The following is a 10717-nucleotide window of genomic DNA, read 5'->3' on the forward strand; positions in this document are numbered from 1 at the left end:
TGTGGTTCCCTGATGCCAAATCCTGAAGGACAGTCTGGATGTCTACTAAAGGCTTAAAACTTTCGCATGGTAAAACAAAATACGTAGTCATGACAGGTCGTAGGAGAATATCTGACATCCTAATTCGAGTAGGGGGTAATCTTGTCCAGCAACAGACTTCAGCCAAATATTTAGGGATCTGGCTTGACAAGAGGAGGAGTTTTACGGCACAGGTGAATGAAATACGTAAACGAGCTGAATGCACGGTCAAAATCCTTAGCAGATTACTCGGTAATATGACAGGATCCAGAACTGCGAAGCGTAAGATTTACGCTCACGTAGTTAATTCCATCTTACTTTACGGTATACAAGTCTGGGAAAGAGCTCTGCGTGCCGACAAGAACAGAAGAGCCCTTGAAGGAATTCAACGGCGCATGGGCTTAAGAGTGATATGCGCATATTCTTCAGTCTCCACCGAGGCAGTACTCGTAATTGCAGGAGTTCCTCCGCTTAAACAACTGGCGGAGATGCGAGTGAGTATAGCATGTGGACAACCTTCTAAAGAAGTATATGAAGAGATGCTGCGTAATTGGCAACATCGTTGGGATGTAGCCAACACGGGACGATGGACACATCGTTTGATACCTTTGATCCGACCATGGATAGAAAGGAAGTTCGGGACATAAATTACTGGATAACGCAATTTTTTACAGGGCATGGGTCGTTCAGATCCTATTTATGTGCGAGACTAAGGGTAGATAACAACAACTGTCCTTACTGTGGGGCTTATGATTCCCCTGAACATGTAGTATTTGAATGTAACCGTTGGACTGAAAGCAGGCAATCCTGTGTAAGACGTATAGGGCCATTATCTACGGAGAATGTGGTGGATAAAATGCTACTTAACGAGGATAACTTTAATGTGATCTCGTCGTTTATAACCGCAGTTATAAAGAAGAAAGATGAGGAAGCTCTTCAAGAAGAAACCGCTCGCTGATGACGGCTTGTCGTAGGTGGAATTTCCACCTACGAAATAAAAGAGCTAACCGGTGGACTGACCTGCCGTGCCGGACATACAGCCGGCGGGCGGGGCGGCGAGCTAGAGTAAAGGACACTCCTCTGGCGCGAGTCAAACTTGATTGTAGATCCGTTCCAGAGGAGTAGGTGGGAATATAAAAAAAAAAAAAAAAATCCTGAAAGACAGACACGTAGGCGGGGACCAAGAACCACCGGGCAGGAGTAAAGTTGCAAAAAATTAATTTTTTTTTGTATCTCGAGGTATAAACGTCAGGTAACAAATAACAATAAAAACTCCTGTAGGTGAAATAAATTTTTTTCAATTTTTACAAAACCAATGATTTCACAAAACGTTTTAAAGGAAAAATCGTTGATCTTAGAAAGTCAAACAAGATTTGTTTTTAATATTTTTTTCATGCGAAGGATATTTCTCGAGGTATAGGAAAAAACTTATTTCTTGCAATTATAGCCCTGTTCGAGGGACCTTGGTCCCCAATTACATGTCGATCCGTTGGGATTTTAAATACTCTCGGTACTCCCCACTATTTCCAGTATAATTTGTCCACTTACACGATTGGTAGATAAATCGTACTTCGTCTGCTAAAGTTTCTATCGAATTTAAAATTCCGACTTAAATTCGATTAATTACTACAAAATTAAAAAAAAAAAAACAAAAACAATCATACCGAAATAAAGCACTTGCATAAAAGTACATTTTTTAGTCCTGTTACCCAATGTCTGGTAATGTTTTTCTAAGAAAGGGAAATTTTGTTTTGTGACACGAAGTTGGTAGGGCTATTCAACCGGTATAGATACGGCAATGGGAGTTGATTTTCCTTGAGCTGTGTAAACTTTTGTGCCGTTTTCGGTCGTGTTACGAACAGAATGTCTTTTACCATAGAACAACGAGTTTTATTTTGCTACGATATTTTGCTACGAAATCGTACAATAGTGTAAAAGAATACATTTCAAATTAAATTTCTTGGTGTTCCTCCGCCAGAAAAAATGCCAATTTCTAGGCTATAAAACCGATTTCGAGAGACAGGTAGTGTTTGCGACAGAAAACGTAGTGGTTGACCAACTCGCTTGACAGATGACGTTTTAAAGAATGTGAAAACAAGATTGCTCAATTCTCCAAGGAAAAGTTTACGAAAACTTTCCACGCAAGTCGGTTTGTCATATTCGAGTGTTCAGAAAGCTGCCAAAAAATTGAAATTGTATCCGTATCGCGTACAAGAGCTTCAGCCTCCAAATTTAAACAAGCGATTGCAATATTGCCGTTGGTTTAAGTCTCTCCTAAATGATAACGGAATCGAATTTTTAAACACAGTGTTCTTTAGCGATGAAGGTTGGATCCATCTCGATGTTTATGTGAACAGTCAAAACTGTCGAATTTGGGCGGTTGAAAATCCTAACGCTTTACAAGACAAATCTTTGCATCCTGAAAAAATTGGTGTGTGGTGTGCGATATCTCGTCATCGTATAGTCGGACCCGTATTCTTCGAACAGACAGTAAATGGTGGAGTATACAGGAATATTGTGCGCCAATTTGTGTCCCTCCTGGAACCTCAAGAACGGTATTACTGGTTTCAGCAAGACGGCGCTACATGCCACACGTCTCGAGAAACCGTGGATTTTCTGCAAGAGTTCTTTGATGATTGAATAATAAGCAAGGGCTTATGGCCTCCAAGGTCCCCAGACCTCACATCTCCAAGGTCCCCAGACCTCACATCTCCTGACTACTTTTTGTGAGACTATATTAAGTCCGAGGCCTTCAAAAACAATCCTCACACTATTGATGAACTTAAAGTCAATATTACAGACTTAAATACGAATATTTCCAATGCAACTCTTAAAAAGGTTTCTGCTAATATGCTGAAAAGAGTCGTGCGTGTATAACCGCAAGGGGTGGGCATTGAGAGCATATTCTTTAACAATTGTGCAAGTAATAGCTTTTTATTAAATCTCTTTTGTAAGTAAAAAATACATTTTTTTATTTCACCTAAATTTCCGTTTCTTAAATTACATTTTAAATTGAGTAATAGGACTAAAAAATCACCCTGTACTAATGAAAAGGACCGGAGAAGGCGTTCCTAAACTTAAATCTTTTGCAAACTCAAACTCAATACAGTTGATTCTAAATTTCTAGGCAGTCTTTCGGGAGATGATTCTATAGCCAAAAAAAAGAAAAAAACATAAAGATAGGCTAGAAAACGGTTCGTTACCGAATTTCGGCTCGCGAAACATTTAGCCCTGCTTTCTTCTTCCTCTGTGAAATTGAACAGTACTAAAGTTTTTACGGTCAAATTGAGGGGTAAATTTGGTGCTTCCTTATGGCTTTTGATCTAAAAAATTGAATAAAAGTTGTCCACCTCTATCTCATTTAGGTTTTAAGAAAAGTGGGGTAAATAACGAAAACGTTTTGTCGGAAAATACACTTTTTTAGGTTAGGTATGGAATAAAATAACTTTGATAATTTATCAATAAAAAAAATAAAAATCTCTAGTTAACTTTGTAGAGAATTTACTTCTAAAAAAATCTGATATGGACACCATATGACTTCCTTGTACGCCTATTAAATTACATATACACAGTTTTTTTTTAATGAAAAGTACATAAAATTACATTTCATTAATAACTTCTGAAATATTTTTAATTTTTTTTCTTTTTTATAGTTATTATTGAATAATATTTACTGTAAACTCTTTTTTTCAAGCAGAGGTTAATAATTATTAATAAATCAATATCTTTAAATTAAAAAAAAGCAGTGAAGTCTGATTTGAACTGATATGCCTTCCCCTTGTAAGATCTAAATATTTCATTAATTAAATTTTTATTTGGTTATAACTCTGGAACCAATGAAAATAAACACTATATATGATTCGTCGATGAAATGCTAAAAATTCGTCAATGAAGGCTTATACTGCAGTTAAGAAAAACTCCAAAATTCAAAGGTAATTTTTAGAGGACTAACGACTACTTTAAACCGATTCGATACTGTGCCTATTAAGAGAGGTATGATTTTTTTGTTTTCAAAACCCCATTTTTTCCACCTCTTGGGTCACTGGTTGGTGATATTAAAAAAAAACTTTACTTAGATAAGTTTTAGGCCCGTATCCAAAGAATAGTAGAAACTTTAAACGATTTCGATATTTTATTTAATAAGAAAGTTATAGCGATTTTTTTTCGAAAAAGCTCCCCCCATTTCTACCCCCATGGTCCGATTTTGGCCGTTAACGAACCCGACCGAATTTGGGACGAGTTATTTTTAAGGAACAATTTCAAAATGATTGACGCAATATTAAGGCAGTTATCGAATCCACAAGAGAGAGAAATATATATATATATAAACTTTTGAGCTGACGGTCGTTTTGGGGTCTGGGTGATGTGAAACGGAAAGATATGTCGAAATTTTCCGGAAGTCGAATCATGATACCCATTACAATAGGCAGCTTTCTTATGAAATCTACCTAAAATTGTAGAGCTTAGAAAAACAAACAAAATTTATTCTAATGGTTTTTTCCAGCGCATTTTTCTTTTGAGATGTATGGAAGAAATACATTTTTACTTGATTTTTAACTCACAATGTATTTTTTTCATGTTTGTCGTCAAATCTTGCATCCTTAATTTAACATACTTCCTGACATTGCCGATTGATGAAATTTTGGCAATTTTAAGAGCGGGTGACAATACAATATTCCACCATTACGTTTGCAAACATCCCCCGTACAGGGGTAAATTAAGGGTGAAAATTAAGGTTCCAGAAGTAATAATTTAACATATTTTCTGACATTGCATATTGATGAAATTTGCATCATTAATGTCAGTTGTGATAGTTAATTAAGTAAATGAAATAAAAACTTTACTATAAAATTTCACTATGCAAAAACTTCACTATTTCGTTGCTTTGTATTGTAAATTTTGATTGAAAATTTGTTTGATATTTTATAAATACGAGTATATTAGAAATTTCAATATATGATATTAACTTTTGAAATCCAAATTAACCTACTAATTAAACTCATGTAATTTATGATAATAATTTGATTAAAGTACGACTAAAAAGTATAAAGCAAGTTTTTAAAAATTTTGAAAAAATTTTGTAATATTACTTGTTAATTTACCTCTTCCCGGGGCCCTTGGTCCTCAGTTATGTATCTGCTCGTCGAGATTTGAGATACTCTTGGTATCCCCTACTATTTTCAATATAATTTGTCCATTTGCACGTTTGGTAGAAAACTCGTACCTGGCTCTCTGGCTATAAAACACCTTTCAAAATGTACATCTGAAACATGCAGATAGAGAATGATGAACGGTAGCATTTTTTTCACTATTTCTCAGTAAATGTACATCGGTGGTGCAGTATGAAAAATGATTTACTCACTTGAAAGAAACCAAAAATCATTTTCTGGACCATACGAAGGAAGAAATCTGAAAGTTAATGCTATCATTTTATATTATTTTAAAATACTTTGATAAAAATATGTTCTTGTACACAAGAGAAAGATAAATATTAAATGAAAGGGAATACCAAGGTATATTTTATATAAGACCAACCGCACAATAAATTTTGTGAAAAGCAACTGGTTGCCATTACGACGTAAAACAACTGTATATAAAAAATATCTTCAGAATATAAAGATAAATTAATTCAATATCAAGGACATATAATTTTAATCTGAGGAAACAGAAAAAATTCTCTCTTAGTTAAACCGGTAATGTCATTGAAGTTATATTTCGTTAAGTATTGCAATTAATTCGTAAATAGAAAAAATTACAATTAAAGCTATTGCATATGAGAAATTAAATGTCATCATCACAAAAATTAACTGATTGACGATAATAAAGAATTGCCACTTTGTGTGATAGTAAACAGAAACATAGTTTCAAGAAACTTTTTCTCACTCACTCACTCACTCTCTCTCTCTCTCTCTTTTCTGTTTAGCCTCCAGAACTACCGTAAGGTATTAGTTCAGAGGCTGAATAAGGAAGATATATATATAAATGTAAATGAAGTGTAGTCTTGTACACTTCTGTGGTAATGCAATTATATGGGTACAAGAAATGTATCGATGAAAACAAATATTTGAATTTTGGGTGTGGAAGAGAGCGAAGACCTGGTCGATTTCATCGAAAAAATAGTATGGTGGTGAAGAATGTTGTTTTGCCATCTATCTGTCATTTGTTTAATAATGATAAGTAGTGACAGGGAAATGGAAATTTTTACTTGTAAAACAAATAAATTTTGATATTCCATAATTCCTGGTCGCATGATTAGCCGATTTCGACCTCTAGATATCAAACTAAACAGATTATTTAAAAAATCACATTCAAACACAGTATGATCAGTGATTGTATAATGATCACCTATTTAGATCTTTTTCTTTCTTTTTCATTTTTGCCCTCGGAATTACAGTTATGTATTACTTCAGAGGATGTTTGTATGAATGTAAATTAAATGTAATACAGTATCAGGTCGATCATACCTGAAATGTGTGGTTAATTGAAACCCAACCACTAAAGAACATCGGTATCCGCGATCTAGTATGCAAATCCGTATAAAAGTAACTGCCTTTACCAGGATTTTAACCTTAGAAATCTCGACTTCGAAATCAGCGATTTGCGATAACGAGTTCACCACTAGACCAATTCGGTGGGTTACCTGTTTACATCTAGCGGAAAAGTAAAAGAGCATTGGCATTAAAGATCGTATAATACTTCTCAACAACAATTTGAGAGTTTAGAAATAAAAATAAAAAAATCTTTGAAGTTCTACTTATCTGATGGGAAAGATGACAACATTCTTTGGATTGATAGTGACTCACTAGAACCAGATTCGAATCTCAGTCCTGTAGCACATCTGCTGATGACTCAATAATCGAAGATGAGAAACGATTTTTAAATGTTTGTTTATTAAAATAATATTCAAAATCATTAATTGTTTAGATTTCATTTTAACAGATTAATTTATAAAAATAAACACCTAATAATTACAGCTAATGGTTCACTAAAGATAGCCTATCGACATATACCTTTGATATTTCGTATTTTAATTTGCCTCATAATCAGTTTTTTTGCAGATCCTGAATTTAACATAAATAAAATAGATATTTTTATTGGAGCACAATTTTACTTGAATTTTATGCTACCTAGAATATTTATTCAAAACTTTAAATATACTGTTCTCCAAAACAAGAGGTAAACATTATACACGCGTGGATTGGAATCCTATCCTCGTCACCGGTATTTATAGGTAAAAGAGTTTCTGAAATTCAACAAAACACTTCAATTACCAATTGGCATTACATCATCAAATTCTCTGATAATCCAGCAGACGTATTATCTGGAGGTTGTTCACCAAGCAAATTACTTTATATATATATCACTGTGGTGGCGTGGCCCTCCTTGGCTATTACAATTTTCTTCTCATTGGCCAACGGATCGTAATACTATGTTTAATGATGGTAATTTAAATCCTGAATGTAAATTGCAATGTTTAATAAATAATATTAAGCAAACGACAATTGATCAAGAAATTAATGTACTTACAGCAAGTAAGCAAACGCAACTTTCTTTTTTCTTTTTCCTTTTTAGCCTCCGGTAACTGTTTAGATAATTCTTCAGAGGATGAATGAGGATGATATGTATGAGTGTAAATGAAGTGTAGTCTTGTACATTCTCGTTTCGACCATTCCTGAGATGTGTGGTTAATTGATACCCAACCACCAAAGAACACCGGTATCCACGATCTAGTATTCAAATCCGTGTAAAACTAACTGGCTTTACTTGGACTTAAACGCTGGAACTCTCGACTTCCAAATCATTTGGGAAGACGCGTTCACCAGTAGACCGGGATGGGTTAAGCAAACGCAACTACAATCGGTTAATTTACCATTTTTCAGAGGTAATGTTCTTGACTGGCAACATTATTATATTTTATTTAGCGATTTAGTACATAATAGAAATGATTTAAGTAATTTAGAAAAACTACATTATCTACATTCTTCCTTGATCGACGAAGGCTCAACTATTATTAAAAATTTACCAATCACGAATGAAAATTATATAATTGCACTAGAGCTATAAAAACGTCGATTTGACAATAAGTATTTAATTGCATCTCATAATGCAAATCGTTTTCTAAAACTAAATTCTATAGAGAATCTTTGGATAATTTATCCAAATTTATTATCTAAGTATCTTCATATGTTAATGCTCTTGAAGCAATGCATAACCCCAATCAATACATATGAATTTATTGCTGTTCAGCTGTTAATATCAAAGTTAGATTACAATACCTCCAGGTTATGGATTTATTTATTTAATTAGCGTATGGCACCAAAACATAACACCAGTTACAGTCAAAATTACAAACAAAGATTTAACAAACTAATATATGCTACTGATTCTGGAATCGCCGTCAGGAAATCTTCAGGATTCCCTTCATAAGCTGTGCTAGGGCAAACTTCTGTGATGTGTCTGACATTTTGATTTTCACCACACTCACAAAGAGGCACCGGTGTTTTACCCCATTTATACAGGAAATAGGCGCACCTACTATGCTGAGTCCGTATTCTATTTAGCGTTGACCATGTCTTACGTGGCAAGTCAAAACCCGGCGGCTTTTGAGTAATACATGGGATTTGATTATCCTGCTTTGTGGTCTATTCTCGACTCCAGACGTGAGTTAGGTTAAATCCGTCCTCTGTGGCAGCAATTGCTGTTTTGATAGGTGGCTTCCTAGATCGAAGGCGACCACGATTGACATCCTCAATGTCCTCATGTTGCACCCAGTCATCGGCGTAGCCATGCTTTTTAGATCTTGTCTCTGGTATGTCCGCAACATAGAGGCTGATACTGGCAGTCAGACAAACCAAGAAGATAGGTTCTTCTGACTACGCAGACACAAGCCTACAGTGTTACGAACTGCAGGCCATGTCGCTAGATATACCCAATAGTCCTTTACAGGAATTGCCAACAAGAAATCCAGGTTATGGAAGGAATCGTGGATACCAGTGTTCTTTGGTGGTTGGGTTTCAATTAACCATACTCAGGAATGGTCGAACTGAGACTGTACAAGACTACACTTCATTTACACTCATACATATCTTCCTCATTCATCCTCTGAAGTATTATCTGAAAGACAATAACCGGAGGCTAAACAGGAAAAAGTAAAGGAAAAGGTTATGGAAAGAGAAACTTTCAACTCAAAGGTTTCAAACTTTCAAAGATTTCATAGAATTCCTTGAATTTAGAAGACAGATGGTAGAAAATAGTAATGTAAATAAGTCAAACTATCAAGACAACTCAAGACATAATTCCAAGGGACTACGACACAATAATGGAACTTAATCCTACACTAAACGTTTTAATATAAATGTTAACCAGCAGTATAAGGCAAATAGTTTAAATAACTTACAGATTCGGTTGATGTCCCATTTGATAGCAAAACCCATCAAATTTTGATTGACGTAGTTCATTAGTACCTAATTTGGTCACCAACGCTATCACTAGAGTTGTTAAAAATGGGTACGTTTACTGGTGCGGAACGTGCTTGTTATGTGTTTTGGTTTCACGATTTGCAATCAGCAACTGGAGCAGTTCAACGTAATTTTCGTAGAGAGTACGGTAGGTAGCCTCCTAGTAGGTATACAATTTACTCTTGGCACCAAACTATCGTTGAGACAGGTTATTCTGTTAAACATACAAAATAACCAGGACGCCGACAGGTCCCTAAAGCTGCTGTGGAATAACTCGGAGAAAGCTTGGTTGTAATCCGAAGAAATCAACTCGGCGTGTGTCAGTGAGACTGGCATACCACAAACAATTGTTTGGCGGGTTATTACGTAAACAATTGCACTTGAAGCCGTATAAACTTACCGTGGTTAAAAAAATTACAGATGACAAAGTAGCTCGGCTGCAGTTTTGTGTAGAAATTATAGAATTGCAGACAACGATACATTTTTAGCGATGAGTCTTCGATTAACATCAGTGGCAAGGTGAACAGCCATAACTGCCAAATGTAGGGTAGCGAAAACCCTTGAAAAACTATGCAGCACATTCGTGATGCAATGTTTTTTGTGGTCTAGACTGTACGGCATGTTCTTCTTGCAGTAGGCAACCGTAAATGGTATCGTTTATCTGGATATGCTTCAAACTTTTCATGGTAAAGTAAAAAAGGCACTGGCATAATAGGTTGTATAATACTTTTCGAAAACATTTTGAGAGTCTAGAAATCATAAAAAAATCTTTGAAGTTCTACTTATCTGATGGAAAGATGATATTCTTTGGATTGATAGTGACCCAACAGTAGCCGATTTGAATCTGAGTCCTGTAGCAAATCTGCTGGTATCTCGATAACCGAAGATTTGAATTTGAATAATTACACCAGTAATTCTTCAGTTAGACGATGAACCATCGTAGACCAAAATGGACGCCATTATTACCAATAAGACTAGGCACCATTTCACTACCGCTTAGAAGTCCGAGATTTTCTTGATACTAGATTCCAGGTCGGTGAATCGGTCATGAAGGTCCAGTTGCATGGCCACTTCCCTCCTCAGATTTGATCCTGCAAGATTTTTTCTTGTGGGGTTTCATTAAAGATCGGGTTTATCTACCGCCTTTGTCTGCTGATCTTGTTGAGGTAAGAGTTCAAATTAAAACCGCAGCTGCAGAGGTAACCTCAAACTTGCTGGCTAGAGTCTGGAATAAAATTGAC

The sequence above is a fragment of the Lycorma delicatula genome, chromosome 1 (assembly GCF_047948215.1).
Source record: "Lycorma delicatula isolate Av1 chromosome 1, ASM4794821v1, whole genome shotgun sequence".
Classification (NCBI taxonomy): domain Eukaryota; kingdom Metazoa; phylum Arthropoda; class Insecta; order Hemiptera; family Fulgoridae; genus Lycorma; species Lycorma delicatula.